At 39.9% G+C, this 21,450-nt stretch overlaps 1 protein-coding gene across 1 annotated transcript in view; it reads right to left on the reverse strand.

Annotated features, from left to right (window-relative positions):
* The window catches only part of VSNL1 (visinin like 1), an 85,693-nt gene extending 75,785 nt beyond the window's left edge, over positions 1-9,908 (reverse strand). Inside the window, exon 1 of the mRNA XM_081068530.1 lies at positions 9,510-9,908. The gene's annotated coding sequence lies outside the window, so the exon portion shown is untranslated. The remainder of the gene's footprint in view (positions 1-9,509) is intronic.
* Between the last annotated feature and the right edge of the window lie 11,542 nt (positions 9,909-21,450).

A 21,450-nucleotide genomic window follows, 5' to 3' on the forward strand; every position in this document is an offset into this window, starting at 1 on the left:
GAAGGCCCAGTAACCCTCATTAGCATAAAAATCTTATTTCCAAAGCATTCCTGCTAGAGGACACACACGGGCATGACCATGGTGGCCCTTTTATTCCATAGGAGTCTCTCTGGAAATTGAGGTATGCTCAATACACTGAGACATGGCTGTGGGCTCAAGTTCTACAACTACAACATGCGAAATGCTGAGAAAAATATAGGAGATACAGGTGTATCTCAAATCTTAAATCATTTAGGTTTTCCTGCCACAATTATTTTACTTCAAAATTGGTGTGTTTTTTTTAAATGTAATTGTGAAGACCTGGTTACAGCTATCATAAGTTTGTCATTCTATGCTAGGAGCTAAGGTGATGGAGGTTAGGGGATAGGAACTTATTTTAGCAGATATAACCTTGATGCAATAAACTGCACAAGACCAGTACTTTGACTCTTAAATTATATTTTTTATCAAAGTTAAGCTAAAATTCGAAAGTTGAATGATAATGATAAATTTCTCATTGTCCCACGACACTATAATCTACAGAATATGTTCAAAGTCACCTCAGTGTCACAATAACTGCTAACTAGAGAAGGTAGGTAATCTCATCTTTATTTTCACTCAAGGAAACTAAAACTCAGAAAAGTTACTTAACTTTTCTAGGACATCACACTTACAATGACTACAGCACAGCTGTGATGCCTAAAACACATCTACCGTAATGACTCCTCATTTTATGTACTTTGCATTATGAAGTTCAGCTTTTGTCTTTCTAAAGCAGCTTTTCCAACTGGGTGCTTCAAAACCACAATGAGTTAGTAATAAATATCTTTTTAACATAAATTCCCTGAACAAACATTGGAAACAAGGTTAAGCAAAGCTAAATCGATACTGGGGTCTTTATAACAGGACCACTAGGATTTATTATTAATAGAAAATGTGCACGGGGAATATATAAGAATGGGATATAGGAGGCATTATTTCCTTCAAAAGTGTTCCCACAAAATTCTTTGAGAGGAAATCAATGTTGGAGTGACTTAGAAATATTTCTTTAAAGAGACAAAGTCTAAAACATCCTTACCACCAAATTTAAACCACCCTCCCTTTTCAACTCTGCCACTTCATCTAGAATGAGGAAACTTTCAATAGGTCTTCTTCTTAATGTTGTCTCATAAGCACTGATTTGCTAGTAAAGCTATTTGCTCTTAAAGATTTGGCTTAAAAAATATAAAACTATCTATGCTAGTATCTTGAATTTATTGTGTACATATCATGCACATATGTATATATGTATGTATTTGTATGTATGTGCACCTTTCCCTCACCCCTGCTTTGAAATCCATTTGATGCTCTTAGCCAATAAGCATTAGTGTACACTTCTAGAGACACTCAACAAATGCAGGTTCTAATAGGCTAATCTGGACTCGAACATGTTCCGTAACATGGATTGTGTGCACCACTAAGGGCTCCCTTTCTGCTATTTATTTGGTGGTACTTGATTGACATTTATACGATGGACAAAAGATATGTGAGTGATAGGCTAGACCTGCTACAAAGAAGTTAAATAAAGGTGTCATCAGAATGTTTCCCAGGCACCCAGGGCCTCAGAAGAAAAGGTAAAGGAGAGAGGATAAAGGTCAGAAGACAATTACAGGCTGGCAGGTGTTATCGGACATTATTTATGAAGAGCTCTATAAATCACTGGTGTGAGAGAGGCTTGTTCACTCACTGAATGCTGGTCATTAGAAGCTTTGGCAACTTTAGTAGGAGGCATGTCTTAAATAAATGGAAGCGCTCTTCCAAAGAGATGCAGGGACATAGGTAGGAGTTAGGACGTTGATTCAGTGAGTACACCTTTTCTAAGAGCACACTCACCATGCTGTCTGGGATGTGTGTGTGTTAGCTATTATTAACACCAGAGAACTTGAGCAAATATACTTGGAAAGAGCAGAATACTTAGAGACTAGGAGAAATGGTAAATGCAGATTGAGGAGGATGGGTAGGAGGGAAGGTGGAGGCCTGGAGTGAGGGAAGAAGTATTTACTACCCACTAAGCTCTTTTAGGGGGTATATTTATAGGTATATATGGTCTTCAACAGTCCGTAAGGTAAATAGGTAAATATATTATCCCCATTGCACAGGTAAGAAAATAAGCCCCACAATTAATTAGAACCAAAAGTCCTACCCAATTCTGTGAATCATCCAAGACTCCTATTATACAAAAGAACCTCAGGATTTAGGTGCAATTTTAATAGACTTCAAAGGGAGAAAACGATGCTCATTTTTAACTACAGATAAGAAACACACTTAAAATCCCCTAGTAAATGTGATAGGGACTAGGAGAAGAGAGAAAAGGCTTAGGAAAAGGGAAGTCTCTCAGAAAAGCTAAAGACAGTAAGGCCATTTTGGCGTGTGTGTGTGTGTGTGTGTGTGTGTGTGTGTGTGTGTGTGTGTGTACGCGCACATGTATGTAGAGGGCTGGAAACAACATTTCAGTGCAGTAGAAAAGAGGAGTTGGGAGGTATATTTTCCTTAGCATAAAAGTCCTGGAGAAAAGAATGAAAGGGTAGATCACATAAGAGTCATCCCACAGAAAAAACACTGAAGGATTAGTCATGAAATTAGTTGGAATAATAAGGGAGGTGAAAGGAGAGTATATCAGATAACAATCCCTTTCTTTGGAAGGTATCAAAGGATAGAAGTATTATGGTATCATATTTACACTAAACGGTGGGGATCATAAAATGTTTTTCTTGAAGTGACTCACTGGAGGCTTGGTTGGGAGTCGAGGGCCACATTATTTAGCTACATTGAAAAATACTTAATAGATGACCTTAAAATATGTTCAATAAGGAAACAAACTTAAAAATCTCCTGTTAGTTCCATATCCTGTTGTGCTCAATTTATATGGTAGGACAATGATGGTAAAGAAAAGGTATAATGAAAAGGAAATGCATTTAAAAAAAGAATAATAGAAATGGGAAGTTTGAGGTCTCAATGTAGGTATGTCTTCTATAAATTCTCCCCTCAATGCATCTATACCATCTTATTTCACCTGATTTACTGGATTACATTTATCTGTCTTCTTCGTTAGCCATATAGTCCTTGAAGGCTGGGATTGTATCTAATTTAATGTTGATTCCACAGTGACTACACGGTGCTTGGCTAAACAAGTAGCTATTTACTCAGTAGATACTTTTTTTCTAAGGTAGGTTCAGCACTGTTAACTGTTCACTGCTCTTAATAGCTCAATTTCTTATTCAGAGGTTCCACTATGAATGGGATTACTACAATTCAGAGACTAAAGGGGTTTATGAACCATTGATTTCTCATGAAAAGGATGATAATGATAATAACTATCATTTATTGCACATTTTCAATAATGAGGCATTATATTATATTCTTTACATATATAGTCTTCTATTTTCTGTCCAAGAATCCTGTGAACTACTATTTGAAATGGAAACTGAGGCTGAGAGGTTAAACAAATTATTCAAGGTCATAGATCTAATAAACTATGGAACTGGGGATTTTTATGTAAGTATATCTAGCTTGGAAACTCTTGTTTACATTTCCTCTCATTTCTTTTGAGCCAGTTGAAACGTTAGTGAGGGTTGAGGAATTTTCCCATTCACAAACTAAAATGAGGAAAGATTAAATGGATGGTTTACATCTCACGCTGAGGAAAGAATACTTTTATAAACAATTTAATAGAAAAAATAATAATTTTGTATTGAATTTAAACTTATTTCACAATTTCTCTTTTATTTTTCATACAAATTTCCTATATGAGAAGAAAGCAAACATCAAGCATGTTACGTATAAATTTCAAAAACACTTGAACTTCTGCAATAAACAAAATTGATAATTTTCCATTAACTCATGGCATCAAATGTCAAGAAATTCTAATAAACAGAAGTGGCTAATTGAGTCAGACTTGTACAGCACTATTTGATACATTAAAAATAAAATATTATATTAATAATCATGTCAACTTAATGGGACTCCAAGAGACATTTCATTAATAATTTAAGGTTGGGTTTCAAGAAATCAGAGATAAACATATTATTCACAAATTAATAAAATCAATGCAAAATATAAAATACCAGAGACTCCTGTAGTACCCAAATCTACTATTCTAAGAAAACTTTAAGTGCAATAAACCTTCTGAAATAAGAAACAACAGAAATATTAGGATCTAGTTGTTTGAATTAGAAAATCTTCACCTAAGCTCCAAAGCACATTTTATACGTTAATGATTTGCAAAAAAATCTATTTACATTCAGTTCCTCAAAAGTTCATAGTCATTCAGAGCCTAAGAGATAATAAACAAGATGCAAAGAAATGAGAAAAAAGTACATTTAAAGTGACAGACTCAGAAAAATCCCTACATGAGCAAGACTAAATAAAAATAGGATTCATTCTATAGAGCTATAATAATTATAAGCAAATTTAACTGATTTGTTAACTTTGCCTTTTATGAGCAATGCTTCATAAAAATGAAATTTTTTTAAATTAAGAGATACCTACTTTCTATACAAAGTTTAGCAATTATTGTATTAGGTATATTGAGCTTGAAGGCCACTTGGTGGTGAATGAGAGCATGCCAAGTCTCAATTGTAATTTAGAACAAAAGGAAATAGATTGTTCACCTGAAAATAACCCAACATATGGTTAGAAATGCAATGCATTGTCTTGTAAAAATATTAACAATTGGTGGTTACATAGCAGGCCATCTGTGTTAGAACTGCAGTGAAGTAAAGCAGTGGAGAATCCAGAGAAAGCATAAGAATCAAGATGAATTATCTAACTTGCATGCTTTAAGTGAGCTGATCAGGGTATAGAACACCTCTTTCATGTATTCACAGGCACCTTATTATTAAAGTGTCAAATCTCTTTGAGGCTTCTCCAGTAATTTGCTATTCCATTTCTGTTTCATTCATTAAGTGGTTTAAAGCACCCCCAAAATCCCCATTCCTGAAGTCTCAATGAATCAAGCTGTGAGCAACTCAGACTATTTTGATTCATTTAAAAGAGCATAAGTTATCTTTAGAAACAAACTGTAAATGAGAAATGCAGTGCTGTGGTCCCTTCACAGTGGGAACGTGTTAAAATAATTCCATAGCTCAAGAGACCCATGATCTAAATAAGTGGTACCCATAGCTACCTACCATAGTTGAGGCTTACATTCCCTCTTTGAATTATTAATATCAATTCTTGAAAATAGATCAAAATAATTTATATTTTTACTTAGTAAGAGATAAAAGGGAGGATACTCATGTGAGTGGAGTAAAAAAGCACTCTTAAAGGTATTAATATGTGCTTTTATATCTTTCTTGAAAATAAATTATAATTTTTAGTCTTTTTTTTCAGTGGCATAAAGATGTTTAAAACAGTGTTAATTATGTACATGCTTTTAGTAGAAATGATTTATATCTTGATATAATTAGTAAGGTGCATACAAATGATTCTTGTTAGGACAAATATTTAATTGACAAATATAGAGTATCTACTATAGAAGACATTGTACAGATATTGTGGAAATCTGAAAAAGGTCATTAAAATCTCTGTCTTTATGGACTGTGCTTTCATACTGTAGATATGTCTTTCAGATAAAAATGTTTTTATGTATTGGAAGGATAGATTAGGTAATTTACGTGGATCCCATCCAACTCATGTACTCTTATTGTTATATGACTGAACCACTGGGATAGTAGAAATATCAATCATGTATTAATTTATCTCTATCATTTGATGCTTTAGGAAAATTAATATATCTATATCTATTAAATATTTGTGAAATGGACATCATCAATTTCAACCTTAGAGTAACTGACTGTGATTCCTTCTATAAGAAGAACCTTCTTATCGTCCTAAATAATCACTAATCTTAGGAGCATGGAAATCACTCAATACAAAGAAAATGATCTGTAGAATGACATTAAAACATATTGGTTTTGTAAATTAGGAAACCATGCATTTGTTGTTGATGTTATACTTTCATCTTATTCTATGAAACTCCTCAGGGAGCTCTTCAGCAATGTTTGGAATCCATACCTATATACAACCCAAATAGAAAATCTAGAGCTTGTTCAGGACAGCGTTTCTAATCAAATTATCCTATTACACAATGAGATTCAGAGCCTTGCAAATCAAAGCAGAGCACTTAGCAGCTACAAGTCTCTGCTGCCTGCAGAGGCTACGCGGTGTTTAAATGAGTAGACATACCTGTTTCCAGAATGGGATAGCAAGACCAGGTGACATCTGACCGTACGAGTATGTGTTATGGACAAACTCTTACCCAAGACAGAGCTCATCCCAATTCAGTAAAGATTTACCAGGAGAAGAGGAGTTCTGTTAAATTGTTAATTGGTGAATGTGTTGAGAAAGTCACCACCTCCTTTCCTCAGCTTCCTCAACAACTTCCAAGAGTATTAACTACTCTTTGAAATGAGAAAGAGACTTACTCAGACTCAGTCTTCCTCAAGCCTGCCCTAATGCCTCAGCTTTTTCAGGTAAGAATTCCTGGCATTTCCCTGAAGGGGACATTTGCGGTGGTTTGGGTTATCTTTGCAAGTGCCTGGGAGATGACATTGTTGAAGAAGAAACAGGAGGGCCTGGATTATCTATCTTTAACAAGCCTAGAGCTTTACTGTATAGGCACTCAGGAAATTTTTATGGAAGAAAGGGAGAAATGGAACAAGCAAGGGAGGGAGAAGACAGAAAGGAGGAAAGAGAAGGGCCAATGAAGCAGGTATTACTGCCTGCGTTGCAGTCTCTGTCCAGCAAGACAGAGAAGAAAGCTGTGCAAGCGCTTTAAAAGCTCTAAAGATTTAAAAGATGCACTGCTGGCCTCTATAGTGCCTGGTCAGGTTGAACCAGTCAAGCTCTTTTCCCTTAGTCCTCCTGCCCCCGCCCCCTTCTCTGCAGGTGGCTTCATCGGGAGGATTTCCATGAAGGCCAGATTCAGGCATCTTGGATTTGAGTTCTGCCTTCTAGGAGCCATAGATGAGCTGGCAGAGCCCAGGGTGTGTTTATACTGCAGCTTCCTTAGTCCAAAAGGTCCCAGTCCCTGTAGCTGCAGCAGTTCAAGGGGAGACAAGATAGCAGAAGAGTGAGTTTGGTGCCTGCAATGTCTCTGAAGGCTGGATTCTCTGAAGGATTCTGGGAATAAAGCAGGGAAGGGATGGGTGGGCATGGGCAGTCCTCAAACAGGAGCTGACGATTCTGATTTAGCCAGTTTTCTCAAAAACCTCCAAGAATTCTGAAGAAATTGACTAAAGTGCAGAGAAGGCTGCAAAGGCCAGACTACGCATCAAATGAAGTGGGTCTATTAGAGTCGAGCAGCAACAGAAAAGAGAAAGAGATCTTACAAGAAAGGAGAAGCAGAGAAGTGCCACAGTATGTAAAGGAACCCTTGGGATTCTGGAAAGGTGTGCTGGGAGCAGAGAATCATTTATCTAAAGATTTCGGCAATGTCACTGAAGATGCTAAAAGTGCAGAGAGAAGGGAACATTTCCACTGTCCATTACTTTTTAATTGTGTATTCCATAGACTAGTAGTCTATTGACTTCTCCCTAGCTCATGGGCCTGGGACTCAATTCCTCATCTGTAAAACAAGGGGTTTGGACTAGATGCTTTCAAAAGGTTTCTGCCTGATGTGACCCTTCATAACTGCCAGCCTGTGATCCAGGGTCTCTGACACCAAACATCTATAAGCTTCCTAGCAGATCCCCCCTTCTTCTTCCACCCTCCATTTATCATGCAATGTAACATCTGCACCATTTAGGGAGCTGATTCCCACTCTCAGTGATGACTGGGAGTGTGGCTCAATTGTGACAAATGACTGGTCCTTCTGCCCTGGAGTAAGGAAGGGAGGAACAGAGAAGGTAGTATGATTTATTCTTTGGGTTTCCACGAGAGGATATTCTCCAATTTCCTATTTCAAATCTCACCCATTGAAATAAACTATACATTCCTTGAAGGGATTCTAAATAGTTGGACTGACTAGAAGGCCAAAGAGTCCTCTAATGATCTGCCCCACTTGGGGGAAATTTATTTCCTTTCATCCCAGACATTTTATCTGCTTTTTCCATGGAAATCCAGCACACACTGGCCATGCTTCTGTCTTGTCTGTCTGCCTCATGCCATTCTGCCAACCTGCTTCAGTGCAGCATTTCCTGGGGTTATTAAACATCCAAGCTTAATGTGCGTGCACTCCTGAGTGGGGTGTTCAGCAGTGCAGAGCAGAACCCATCCCCCACCACTCACACATGTGGGCACTTTAGATGGTAGTGGAGATAAAATGGATTTTCACAAGAGTTTCCTTTTGTATTTGTCTTAACCTGAAATTTCTTTCAAAATATTAATATGTAGAAATCCAGCTCCCTGGTTCCTCTTGTCTTAAAGTGGGATGTGACACACAGATAGTATACACTTGTGTTTTCTATACCCACAGGATTTCCATTTCATTTTAGTCCCCAAAATATGGACAGGAGGGCAACTCTAGAAAAATGGATTCCGACCCTCGCATCTCACAGGGCACTAATCCGTGCAGTGCAGTGCTGAGCACTGGCAAGGGGCATCACCATTTCCTCCCGTCGCCTCCTCCCCCCATTCACCAGCACCTCAGACTTCCACGGGGGGTTGACCTTGCCAAGACCCTTCCTCTGCTTCTGGGCAAGGAACAACCCATTTCAACTCAAAACACAAAACGACCTTTTCTCCTCTAAAGAAAACACTACCGAGTGTAACAGGGCTGGGTTCACATTTCCCAGCCCTGCACTCCGGAATGCAAATACGGCAGGCAAAGGTAGGCAACTAGTTCAGGTCTGACGCCCTATTCAGCCGCTCTGGGTCTCAAGACTCCAGTAGAGACGGCTGACTGTGCTGTGCGGTTGAATATCTTTCTTTTTTTCTGCCCATTCACCATCATGACGAGAAAACAAACCCGAAAAATTATCTACTCATTTCTCAATACTGAGAGAAATGTGCCCTTTTTTGCGCCTAGCTCGGCGGTTCTAAACACTAACATCCCGTTTGGAAACCAACCGTGATTTCCATATTACCTCGTCCACTCAGTTTTACTTAGCAAACACCTCCACTGCTCTTCCACGGTGAGAAAAATGGTGCACCAACCCCACGAATGACAGGTTAGTACTTGACTGCAACCGCTCAATAGTTTTATCGGCAACAGGAAAACTTCACAATCGGTCAATTCGTATTTAAATCGCTGTAAGGAAATCCTCCCATTTCCAGACTTAAAACTGAAAAAGCACCTCGGTTTCACCTTTCTTAAATCTAGCCTGACAGCCCCCCTCCACGCATACAAACACTCCTTCTCTCCCCTCCCCCATTATTCCAAAAGGCCCCTCATGCATCGCACATTCGGATCCCCAGCTTTAAGCAAAGCAATTGTCACCATGCGTGTAGACGCATCTATGCAAAGTCTGTGACAATAGCTAAAGCATCTCCCAGACAACTGGCTGCACTACACATGCAGAAATGCAACGAAGATTGTATTTTCCACTTACAGTGATAGCGCTGCGCACGGGCACTTAACGAAAATGATAAAACTCAACAGTTCTTTATATATATATGTATATATATATAAATTCGGACAAACGGGTAAGCCGTCTCTGTGCGTGGTCCTCTCGCGCTTTTTTTTTCCCCCTCTGGAGCTCTAGGCTGCTTAAATTCCTCTTGGGTCGCGCCTTCCAAGCCCAGCCTCCGCGGCAGCACGCTTGGGTAAGTCTCTGCTGCAGATTGGGAATCCCATAGAAAACCTGGGGTCGCTGGAGCTGGATGCGCAGGCGCGCGAGCCGCTGCTCGCCAGGCACCCCCTCCCGGTTCGTCTTCCCCGCCTCTTCCAGCTCCGCAGCCCCAGCTTGGAGAGCTCGGGAGCCGGTGTCCAAAAGCAGCCCGGCATTGGCGCATGCTCAGTTGAAGGAGCTCGTAGTTTCCGCGGGCGGATTCCATGTCTCCAGATTTTAGCTGAAACTGGAAAGGAAAGTAGAGAAAGGGATTCTGGCTGCCGGAGCAGCCGCACCTGGACAGGCGCGAGGGAGGGCGACTTGGGCTCACCAGGCCCCACGGTTACTGAGTCTGGTGGTGAAGCCTGAGGCCAGGGACACGTGGAGCCTGCTTTTCCCGCCTCAATCAGCCCAATGGGTCCCTGGCCCACCTTTTGTCAGGCTGTAAGGTGAAGGAGAAAACTGCAGAAACCCCTTTTTCAGAAGGAAGCATTCCTGGCAAGCTATGAGCCTGTCTAGGAAGCCCTGTGAAGGAACCCTGATGGGGGGCACTTTGCTTGGGCCATTTCATCCGGGGATCTATGTTGGGAGTACTGAGGCCCGGCCTGTAGTACCTCAAAGCATTGGAGAAATGTGTGTTTAAAGGAGCTGGACCCTAGGATTCTTGTCCTGTGTGACCTTAGGCAGATCATGCCAACCATCAACACACGTTAATAAGTGCCTTCTGTATGCAATTTAATGCTGATTGAATACGCTTTGAGTGGGATATGGAAGAGGGGACAGTGGAGGGCGAGGGAATGAACCATCTTTGGAATCTGGGGTCGAGGGCTTGAACTAAGAGATTTTATAAAACCCCCTTTTGTGTCCTTGAAGGAGGCATACATTTGCCAGTCCTCCCCGGCTCCCCACTGGCCTGCCAAAGCCTAGAAGACTTGGCAAAGAGTAGCGCCCAGTAAATGTTTGGTCTCTTCCCTACCAAGAAAGCAAGGGGAATCCACAAATGTCCCCAACCAGATCAGTTTATTCAAGTGTGTATGTTTGTACTTTCATTCATTCAACAATTACTCATTGAGCATCTACCTACTGACTGTGGGGCACTGTTCTTATGCTTTGGAGGTCCCACAGTGAGCAAAATACACCCCTCCTTAAGTGTATTTTCAGGTGGGAATTTTATTTCCAAGAAAGGGAAGTTCTGGCAGGGCGGTGAAGATCAGTGTTCTCCTTAAGAGAGCTTTACAATTTGCCAAGAGCCTTCACACACCTCATCACCAGGAAAACTGCAGATTAACCTTTTGGTTCTGAGCACATCAAGACCAGAGCATCTCCCGTGGCAAAAGGACTCTACAATGACAAATCTCCGCTGCCACGGAAGAGCTGCTTCTAGTTGCAAGCGAGGGTGTCCAGCTTCCCAAAACTTGAGGCCAAGACCAGGGGAAACTCGGCTGCGGGAATCTGCGGCAATCAAAACCTCGAGCTAGGTGAAGGCCTTGGGCCGTGACGCCTAATCCGCAGCTTCGCGCTCACAGCCAACCTGGCCGGCCCAGGAACGCGTTTCCTTGGGCCAGAAGCCCCGGGAAGGTTGCGCAGAGGGGGAGAGCGCTCTCGGGACTCCCGGGACACAGCTCGCCGCGGGTCCCCTCCGGGCCGGGCTCTCCCGTCGGGAGCTGGTGGCCGCGGAAACCCGGAGCGCGGAGCGGCGCGGAGCAGGCAGGGCGCGCGGAGCAGGCAGGGCGCGCGGAGCAGGCAGGGCGCGCGGCCGCAGCCAAGCCTGTTTGGAGCGTGCAGGACGCCAGCCCTGCGCTTTCCGGCCGCAGTGCGCAGTGCGCAGCCGGGCTCGCTCGTCCAATTCTTTTTATTGCTTGGCATGGGGTCGGGCAAAAGTCAGTTCTGATTTAAGTCGCTTTGGTTGGCCACGGAGACAACCTCCACAGCTTTCAAAGTAATTTGCCGTCTTTTGTCGATTTGCCCCGTTAAAGTGTTTTACGGGGGGCTCTCTGGTTTCTCGCTCGTTAGCAGTCTTCGCGCGGCCATCTGCCTCGACCGAAGGGGTCGTGATGCCGCGTCTCTGCTTGGAGAGCTCTATCTATTTGTTGCGCCCTGAAGGTTTCTTTCGCGGCAATGTTCGGTGTTAGATAACTTACTTTGAACGCGTGTTTAGGAAAAAAAATGGACACTGATACTTTTAAACCATGATCTGTTGTAAGGGAGATTTGATTTAGATGGATGTGCTTTTTGGTAAAGCAGCTTTGTCTAACTGGGCACGCAGGTTTTTTTGTTTTGTTTTTAGTTATTTGCACTGAAGAGTTGTTTGACGTCTTTAGTGTGCTATCTTAATCTTAACTCTTAATCTCCAGCTATTATGTAGACTTATCCTTTTAGGCACTAATATTTTGTTGTTAAAAGAATTTTTTTTTGATCTGCCCTTCGGTCGAGTTTTCTGTGCCGTGGAAGTCACAGGAATGTCATAGATAACATGCCAAAGGAATGTTATCTTTCAAATTACATAAAGTAATTCCCGTCTTTAGGAGGGTAGAATGAATTTGAAGAGAGGAATGTGGTAGGGACACTGAAAAACAGGGGAGCTCTGTGTTTCTTTCTTTAATCGGGTATTTGCATCTGTCACGGGTGATGCCCGAAGACCAGAGGTGCGCTGCCCTGCGCTGCTACGCGCCCTGCGGTAGAGGGACTAGAAGGCTGCCCCAAGTTGAGAGAAGACTGCCACCAGCCATAGTCGTTGTCCCGTGTCACTTAAGGCCAGGTCCCCAACACTGCAGGAGGCGTGGGGAAGGGAGGGAAGAAGGCGCTATAGGGAGGGAGTTGTTTTTTGTTTTTTTTGTTTTTTTCTGGAGTGCCTGGTAGAATCCTCACTTGCCCAGAAACAACTGAGGAGCTGTTGTTTTTCTTTCCTCAGTTGCAGATTATATTCTTTTCTGAAGTATCCTTACTTCTACTACCTCACTCTTTCCCAAATTCAAACAAACAAACAAAATAAAACCAAGAACGGCTTTTTGGGCATACTCAACTTCTTTTAATATTTCCATCCACTTTAATTGTGGCATGGCCAAGTTGAAAACTGAGAATGACAGGAGAAATGCAAAATGCCAGCAGTATAACAGGTCTAAGCTTGTGGTCCTGTGAGCGAATGGTAATGTTAGTTATTAGGTAGACATATTGTGTATAAAATATATGATCCAAGAAGGGTGGAACTTAAGGCATGGTGTCATTTAGGAAATTGGAAGAAAAACATAAGTGTTAGAAAGTGAACATTAAAATGAAAACAGACAGGATTGGAAAAATGGATTTATACTCATTTAAATTCATAAAGAATAATGACAGCAATTTTCCTGAATGAGTAAAGTGTCCTTGTTTTAGGTATTAATCCTCACAGAGATCTGATATGTAAGGTGATTATGTTTATCCTGATATTTATCCTATTCTTAAAATATATGGATAGACCACCAAAATAGTTTCTTAAGGTCAAACAGAAAGTTATTGGATAGACCAACACGATAAAATAATTTCTTAAAGTCAAACAAGAAGTTATGCCTAGAATAAGACCTTACAGTAGTTTTTCTGACACATGAAGTCTTTCACTGTATAATGATGTACTCCTTTTATGTGTTTTTCAAAAATAAGTGGAAAGATGCAAGACCATTAAGGAGTTTCCCATGCAATTAGAGGGAGCGTTCCACGTCTCTCTATACAGAAGAGGGATTAACAGTTTCAGTGGACTGGGTTTATCATTTCTTCCAGTCCACTCCTGATTTTCCTCTGTAATCCATGATTGAATCTAAATTCAGTTTGAAAAATCACTCTTAGCTGTGTCACCAATTTCCCTTAAAGTTTGAACAATCCACCATAAAAGTTTCTTGAGTCCCTGCTGAATGAATTATCGTCAAAGCTTTGAGTTTCCTGGAAATTTCTTGGAGTCTCAGAAATGGTCATAGCAAATGCAAGTGGTCTGCAGCCTTCTATTCTCTCATCTACGTTTGGGCCTAACCTACAGATTCATAGCAGTGTTTTTAAGCGGGAAATTTTTACCACTATTCTTAGTAACAACATAAAAGAAATAATGATAGTAAAATTGGACCATATATGACCCTATTTCTTTTTTGTTTTATTTATTTTTGAGATCTTTATTAAAAGATAGCTAACATACAATATATTAGTTTCAAGTGTACACCATAGTTAGTCAACATTTATATACCTAAAGAAGTGATCGCCATGATAAGTCCAGCAACCATCTGACACCATACCATACTATCACAGTATTATTGACTATATTCTCTGTGCTGTGTATTACATCCCCATTATTTGGTTTATACTGGAGCTTTGAACCTTTATTTCCCCTTTATCTTCCTCCCCTTTAAAAATTTTTCAACTATACTTGACATTCAGTATCATTTTATGTTAATTTCAGGTGTACAGCATGGTGGTTAGACATTTATATAATTTAAGAAGTGATCCCCCTGACTAGTCTAGTACCCACCTGGCACTATACATAGTTATTACCTTATTATTAATTATATTTCCTACACTTTACATCCCATTGACTACTTTGTAACTTCCAGTTTGTATTTCTTAATCCCTTCACCTTTTCCACCCTGCTCGCAACCCCCCTCCCATCTATCACCCTGATAAATCTAGTACCCATCTGACACCAAACACAGTTATTACAACTATATTGCTTATGCTATACCCTAGATCCCCATGACCACTGTGTAACAACCAATTTGTACTTCTTAATCTCTTCCCCTTTTCCACCCACCTACAACCCTCTCCCATCTCACAACCATTAAAATGTTCTCTGTATGTATGAATTTGTTTTTGTTTCCTTTGTTTATTTTGTTTTTTAGATTCACTTACAAGTGAAATTATGTGACACTGGTCTTTTGCTGTCTCACTACACTCAGCACAATACCCTCCATCCACATTGTCACAGATGGCAAGATTTCATTGTTTTTAATGGCTGAGTAATATTCCATTGTATATATGCACTACCTCTTCTTTATCCATTTATCTATTCTGGGACACCCAGGTTGACTTCACATCTTCGCTATTATAAATAATGCTGCAATGAACATATGGATGAACACGTCCCCTCGAAGTAGCATTTTGGGGTGTTTTCTTTTTTGATAGTTATTTTTCTGGAGCTTTGTTTTATTCTTTTATTTGGGACATGTTTCTTTGTCTCCCAATTTTGGGTGCCTTCCAGTGTTCGTTTCTCTGTGTTAGGTAGGGCTGCTTTGTTCCCTGGTCTTGGTAGAATGGCCTTATGTAGTAGAGGTGTGTGGGGTTCAGTGGTGCAGTCTCCCTTTCACCAGAGCTCGGTGCTCCAGGTGTGTCCGTTGTGTGGGTGTGCCCTCCTGTTATAGTTGAACTTTAGTTGCTGTTTGCACATCAATGAGAAGTATTGACCCTCAGGCTCATTGTGAGGTTGTGAGGACTCGCCATTACTATAGTGAAGGAGCTGTTATGTAGGGGCTGACCCTATGGAGTAGCAGGGTTCCGGTGCCTGCCCAGTCTGCTCTTTGGGTGTCATCTTTGGAGGCAGCTGGGTGATGCTCCAGCTCATTTTGAAGCTGACCTGGCCACCTGGAAGGGGGCCCGTTGCAGGCTAATTTCAGCCACAGCCTGGACCCTGCCAGGAACCACCTGGTTCGAGCCACAAAGCAGTCCACAGATGGCCACCACCTGTGCTGTGCTTGCAGGTGCTTGAGAGGCCAAACTGTGAACCAAGGCTCGCTGCCACTACTGCTGGGCTTAGCGCTGCTCAGCCAGAGGAAGGGGCACACTGCTTGTTTGGGTTTTGTGAACCTTTGAGAAATTTTAGGATAGTCTGCAGCATGAGCCAAGACAAGCCATTTATGCGGAAGGAAAAGTCACTGAAAGCAGCTTGGGTGGGCCCGGATGTTGCGTGGGGCGGGCTCTTAGGAAAACAGGGCCAATGAGCAGTGTTAGCCAGGTTGATGGAGACTGGATTGGGTGGCTGCCTGCCTGTGCATGCTGGGAAGGGGGAAGACTCAACGAAGAAATAATGTCTTCCGCTCGCTCCTCCATCCGAGAGAAAGCTGCCCCTCTAGCCCTTGCCCTGCAGCCAGATAACTCAGTTCCTGCCTTTCACCTTCGAGCTGCTGTCCCAGCGCTGGAGTTCAGAGCCAGTGAGTCTGACAGCAGGTAAGTTCATGCACAGGCTCTTTAAGAGAGATCGCTGGGACTGCAGCTGCCCTCCGTCTCACTCAACCACAATCTCTGCTGGTTTTCACAGCCAGAAGTTTTGGGGACTTCTCTCCCTGGCTCTGGAACCCTGGGCTGGGGAGTTTGGAGTGGTGCTGGGACCCCTCACTCCTCTATGGGGTAGGGGGGAACGAGTGCAGCCAAGATATCCCTCCCAATTTTTAATGGTCACATGCGGGTGTGAGACCAGCCTGTTCTGCGTCTCTGCCCCTCCTCCTACCAATCTCGAGGTGGCTTCTTCTGCATGTCCATAGTTGTAGGGCTTTTGTTCAGCTAGACTTCAGGTGATTCTCAATGGTGGTTGTTTTGTAGGTTAGTTGTAATTTTGATGTGGTTGTGCAAGAAGGTACGCACAGCATTTGACTCTTCTGCCATCTTCACCAGAAGTCCCCTATTTCTTTTCTTCAATGATTTTTTAGGTGTCCTCTATGCTAGGCTATAGTCCTTTTCAGTTGTGAGTAGCCATTGCAAATATAATTGTGGATTCATATTCTGGAACATCTATGCTTTAAAGACCATCTAATCCCCAAGAGTCTTCAAAAGCCCATCTTTCCTAAAGCAGATCTTACTAACTTGTTTCTCCCTTCAATTTCTATTTTTCTTAATATCATTCCTTTGAATTTTTAATGAGACTCTCAAACTCAACAGAGAGAACCTTAGCATAAAATTTAAGAGAAAGTAAAGATAATGAATTCTACACTCCCTCTGAGACAACCAACAAAAACAAAACTCACATCTTTTACCAAAAGATACTCATATTTGGATTTATATTTTCACCTACTGCCTGAAAGAGGAAAGAGACAGTGGGCTCCCTCATTTTAAGTGTTATCATAATTCTCCTTTAAAGTGCACTGTACCATCCTAAGGAGGTTCAAGAAAAGAAAGAGTGACTATTGATAACCTTTGATTTTTATCAGAATGTAGGTTTAGTACCTGTACCACAGTCTCTAAAAGAGTAGACTTTAAAAAAAAAAAAAAAAAAAAAAAAAAAAAAACTCAAGTAAACTATGGTGGTATTCAACGGTGGACACAAGCCTACTTTGTGCCAAGCAGTATACAACCCTATTTGCATAGCCCATTTTACATATGCAGTGGAAATTGAGGCAATGTATATATTAGTAATATTTCCAGATGCCGCCTTCATTTAGCCTCAACTTCTTCTTCATCCCATTCCAATTAATATTATGATTTTCCTTGTGTAAATTACTACTTCTTTTAATCCACCTAATATATCTATGCGGGATAAATGTGGTGAATACTGTGATCATCTTATTTTTCTTCAAGGGTCACCCATTTCCTCCTGAGAAAACTTCAAACCCTAAGTCATGTATGTTCAGAATCTTCCACCAAGTAGTAAACTGCTACTTCGCTGCCTTAATCGCAGAGCACCTATTTTAGGGCAGGGTGGGAAAGGGTGGGGAGGAAACAGGCTCAGATAAAAGTTTACCTTTTCCAGCATTCATGCATTTTCCTCTACTGCCTGAAGGAGAAAAGACACAGAAGAGGGATCTTTTTGTTGTTGTTCTTACTATATTTCTCCTTTAAGCTCATTTTACAATCCTAAAGAGGGAATGTTCGAGACCATTGATGATCTTAAATCCAGACATTTCTCTTGCTCGCCACTTTATTTACAGCTGCCTACTGAACAGCTTCATGTGAATTTCTTACAAATACTTCAGATTCAACAAAATGATTATCTCCCCTGCCCCTCAGCCTCCACTGATCTGCCTGTGCTCCCTAGCACTTTGAACGTGCCCACTATCAAACCAGTCCTCTAAATCAGCACCTTACGTGTCACCTTCAGCTCCTACATCTTTCTCATTCTCCATCAACTCATTACTGAAATCTTACGAGTTTTGTTTTCGGAATGTCTTTCAAATTTATCCCTCACTGCCACTGTATTAGTTCAGCTTTTCATTATCTCCCTTGTGGGCTTGTTCTTTTCCATTCTCATAACTATTACAAAAACAAATCAAATCACATCACTCCCTTGAATAAAACCATTAAGTAGCTTCTCACATTAAAAAATAACAATTCCTTCGCACAGCATACAAAATCCTTTCTTTCCTGGGTCTTGAATACCCTTCCAGCACTGTCTCCTGCCATATTTTTTTAGTATTTTATGCTTCACTATACGGTTGGGCTGTACTTTTATTTGTCTGTGCTTTTGCATATGCTCCTTCTCTCTTCTTGGGAAACTTGTTTTCATTGCCTGGATAATTTCTACTAATCCTTCAAGTTCAGCTGAAGTATTATCTCCTAGCAGAAGAATCTTTCTCTTCTTAGCACATAGCAGACAGTTTACAGTGTAAAGATTAACTAAGATAGTATGTATGGGACTACTTTACAAACTGTGAAGCTCTATTTAAACCTAAGATACTATATGAAGGAAATTTGTCTATTAATTATTAAGTGAAGGCTTTATGTTGTCTACTTTTTATTTCAAAAGGCAAAATGAATATAGTACATTGGTGTAAGAACCGAACTCTTGAACTGTTTTGGCTAATGTATGGGCTTTTATTGAATTTAGAGATATCATTATCCTTATTTTATAGATCAGATTATTAACTCCTTAGAAAGGCCAAATTATAATGCTTTCTAGAAGTCATGTGGCTATAATGTGGGGGAGCTGGATGCAACCGAATTCTATTTTTTTGTAACTACTCTCTGATACTGACAAAACACTCCACTAGTTTCCATCTTTCTTAGTTTCCGGCTCTTATTTGTCATGATAGAACATGCACTAGTAAATTATAATCAAGGAAGGAGGTGAGTTACTGTTAGAGTAGTAGAATCTAGTCATGGAAATTTCTACACTTAAACTGAAAATTGTATGCTTACTAAAGCGTGTCTTATTTTTAAATTTTGCCTCCAGTCTCACAGCCATCAAAGAATCCACTTTTATTCACATTGCTTGACATATAATGAAAACAGAAATGTTTTTGTTGGTTAATTTTACATAGTAGCATTTCTCAGACAATCCACTGATATTTGATGATTGAAATGCAGTTTGCTTTATTATTTCAGACATATTTGGTATATTTTGGATTTTAATGAAAGAAACAATTACAATACAACCATTAAAAGATCACATAGTGAGAACAACTTCAGCTTTATGTGTTTTACATAAATAAAATTTCCATGTGTGATTTTATTTGAAGAGAAGTTTTCACTGCCATTTTTTTTTTTAACCACTAAGGGACTAAAAATGGCATACATGGAAATAAAGAGAATTGGAAGGAAATTTTTACAATCACATCAGAAATAATAAGAACTTGAACCAGAAAAATAGCAGTAGAAATGGAGAGTATGAATTTGACAGTGTTAGAGTCCATTGAACAGAATTTGGTACTTGATTGTGTATGTAGGAGAAGCTAAAGTCAAACATAATCTGGAACTGGCTCTTTAGGACAGTAGTCTTAGTTTTAACAGAAACAGAAGTTCAAGTTTAGAGGAAAGGAGGGAAAGATGATGAGCTTAACTTGTGGACACATTTCTTGCACTTGAAAGGCTATGGGCATCCAGGTGGAAGAGTGCAGCAGACATCAAGAACTTGTAGGTCTGGAACTTTGGTGCACCAGAAAAATAGAATTGGTAGTTATTCATATACAGATAGTAGTTGAGGCTATGAGGCTAGATATGATCGGCAAGGGAGGGGTATAGAAAGAAGGGACAAGAATGGTGGAAATTTAGGAATCATTTAAGTTTGGAAAAAGGAATTTGGAAGTTTATTGTGGACTTGTTATTCTCATTATTTATTTGCTCGCAAACTCCTGGAACATAGTAACTGTTTTATTCATTTTAGTATTTTTCAAGCAACACTTAGGATATTGTCTTTAAAAAAGTACTTGTGGGATAAAATAATGATTTTCAAGGGTCCGTACGTGTATCTAAAAGTATTTATGGGATAAAATAATGATTTTCAAGGGTCCATATGTGCACCTAAAAGGGCATATGTTCCATAGTTAATAAATAAAATAGTAATAATTTTTTCAAATATATGCATATTGGTTGAGTTGTTTTAGAAAGTAATATTTAATTAAACTGATGATTAATTTATCTACATGCATATGCATACTTATGTCTATCTGTCTATCTTATCTATCTATCTATCTATCTATCTATCTATCTATCTATCTATCTATCTATCTATCTATCTGCCTATCTGTCTATCTATCTATCTGTCTATCTACCCATCTGTCCATCCATTCATCCATCTATCTATCTAATTTTTTGTTGTCGTATATGGGGTCTGAAGTAGATACGTTTGGAGGAGTACGCCTAGCCCACAAGCCAACAGCTCCCTCACCTCTCTATTAGTTTAAAGAAATATATCCGTGGCTAATATTTATCGCTCGATTGGACACCAGAGACTAGTGAGGCCAATTTGATTTTGTTCCTGGAAATTTGGACTTGACATGGAGAGAGTTGTGTCAGTTTGTCCATGTGCCAGTAAATTTAATATGCAAACTTTTCCATCAAATTTAGCTTAGACCATTTCCTCTATATTCTACAGAGGGTCTAAATTTTGATTTCTTTAACACTGATTTGGTTTTCTATAGTGTTAATTTTATTCTTTTATGTCCAGCGCAGATTTTAATTCTGGTAACACATTTATATGTTTTCTCTTTCAGCGTTAACATTTCTGAGTTCATTTCATTTTGTTATCTCCCTGTTTAGTTCCCCAGAGGCCATTTCTTCTTTTTTCTTTTCTGAAGATGCAAAATAGCTGTCTTCTAAAATTTCCTTCTGTTTTTTATAGAATATCAGTTTTAGAAAATTATTTTTTCCATGAGTTTCTAGAGTAATACTCTCTTACCTGTCTTTGCATTTTCAATGCATAGGTACCATGTTGTTTATCTTTACTTGGAGAGAATACTATTTGGTCTAGAATTTTACCAACAGAATTGAGTGTATTTCATTTAGATACTCTCACTGTTCACTGGGATACTAGGAATTTCTCTCAAACCTAATTGTAAAAGGCGAGTAGATATGCATAGCCATCAGTTCAGTTTGTAATTTCTAGTAAGTATTTATCTATTTTGTTCTGTTGAACTAAGGTTGGACCTATTTTTTTCTATTTCAGGCCCCTTGGCTAAGGTAAATAGTTACTGTTGGTATTATCTCTTACTTCTTTTTTTTCTTATACAGGGGTGATAAGGAGTAAGACTCTGGTCTAGATGTTTTCTATGGGGTCAACAGTGGGATTGAATAAAATTTGAGGCCATTTATACTAGTCTGGTTTAAGAGATGGGATATATAATATGCATTCCAAGAACCTATTTCGTAATCCATCCTCACACAGTGGAAGTTGAAATTGCCCTCAAATTTATCTATCAAATTCTCTTAGCTTTAGTTTACAATGTCAGTGACATTTTTTTTGGTCTTTTTCTGTATATTTTGATGGGTAGTATATAAAATATTGCTCTTCTGTTTCTGTATTAATCTAGAAGAGGCAGTCTATTGTGTGCTTTCAAAAAAGTAA

Source organism: Rhinolophus hipposideros (assembly GCF_964194185.1).
Source record: "Rhinolophus hipposideros genome assembly, chromosome: 12".
Classification (NCBI taxonomy): domain Eukaryota; kingdom Metazoa; phylum Chordata; class Mammalia; order Chiroptera; family Rhinolophidae; genus Rhinolophus; species Rhinolophus hipposideros.